The 1,146-nt window shown below is 51.7% G+C and overlaps 2 non-coding genes across 2 annotated transcripts; both read left to right on the top strand.

Annotated features, from left to right (window-relative positions):
* The first annotated feature begins 291 nt into the window (after nucleotides 1-291).
* LOC119345775 lies at nucleotides 292-410 on the top strand. The gene has a single exon (XR_005167182.1). It is a non-coding gene; the product is annotated as a 5S ribosomal RNA (ribosomal RNA).
* Nucleotides 411-707: 297 nt separating this feature from the next.
* Nucleotides 708-826, top strand: LOC119345773. Its single transcript, XR_005167181.1, has one exon. It is a non-coding gene; the product is annotated as a 5S ribosomal RNA (ribosomal RNA).
* Nucleotides 827-1,146: the final 320 nt, after the last annotated feature.

The following is a 1,146-nucleotide window of genomic DNA, read 5'->3' as shown; positions in this document are numbered from 1 at the left end:
AATTTTTTTCGCGCCGCTTGCAAAACAAAACGCACGTGTAAGTAATATATTTACCGTGTTTTATTATTTTGCACGAGTGCGGTAAGTCATAGCTGGGTGCTCACGATTCACGGGTCCAGCGTCGGCGTTGTGGCGCGGCAAGCGTGCACTGGTGCGGTTGAGAGGGAGGGGTGGAAACCGCGTTAAACTCGTCTCCGTAGTTGAGAGGGAGCGGCCAAAGCAATGTACAATCGTCTTTGTAGTGGAGCTGGGAGGGGCAAGGATAAGGGACGAAGACCGGGGTAACATGTCGGATGCGATCATACCAGCACTAAAGCACCGGATCCCATCAGAACTTCGAAGTTAAGCGTGCTTGGGCGAGAGTAGTACTAGGATGGGTGACCTCCTGGGAAGTCCTCGTGTTGCATTCCATTTTTAATTTTTTTCGCGCCGCTTGCAAAACAAAACGCACGTGTAAGTAATATATTTACCGTGTTTTATTATTTTGCACGAGTGCGGTAAGTCATAGCTGGGTGCTCACGATTCACGGGTCCAGCGTCGGCGTTGTGGCGCGGCAAGCGTGCACTGGTGCGGTTGAGAGGGAGGGGTGGAAACCGCGTTAAACTCGTCTCCGTAGTTGAGAGGGAGCGGCCAAAGCAATGTACAATCGTCTTTGTAGTGGAGCTGGGAGGGGCAATGATAAGGGACGAAGACCGGGGTAACATGTCGGATGCGATCATACCAGCACTAAAGCACCGGATCCCATCAGAACTCCGAAGTTAAGCGTGCTTGGGCGAGAGTAGTACTAGGATGGGTGACCTCCTGGGAAGTCCTCGTGTTGCATTCCCTTTTTAATTTTTTTCGCGCCGCTTGCAAAACAAAACGCACGTGTAAGTAATATATTTACCGTGTTTTATTATTTTGCACGAGTGCGATAAGTCATAGCTGGGTGCTCACGATTCACGGGTCCAGCGTCGGCGTTGTGGCGCGGCAAGCGTGCACTGGTGCGGTTGAGAGGGAGGGGTGGAAACCGCGTTAAACTCGTCTCCGTAGTTGAGAGGGAGCGGCCAAAGCAATGTACAATCGTCTTTGTAGTGGAGCTGGGAGGGGCAAGGATAAGGGACGAAGACCGGGGTAACATGTCGGATGCGATCATACCAGCACTAA

Source organism: Triticum dicoccoides, unplaced genomic scaffold (assembly GCF_002162155.2).
Source record: "Triticum dicoccoides isolate Atlit2015 ecotype Zavitan unplaced genomic scaffold, WEW_v2.0 scaffold28669, whole genome shotgun sequence".
Lineage (NCBI taxonomy): Eukaryota > Viridiplantae > Streptophyta > Magnoliopsida > Poales > Poaceae > Triticum > Triticum dicoccoides.
The sequence above is the reverse complement of the archived record's forward strand: the minus strand, read 5'-3'. Positions and strand labels throughout refer to the sequence as shown.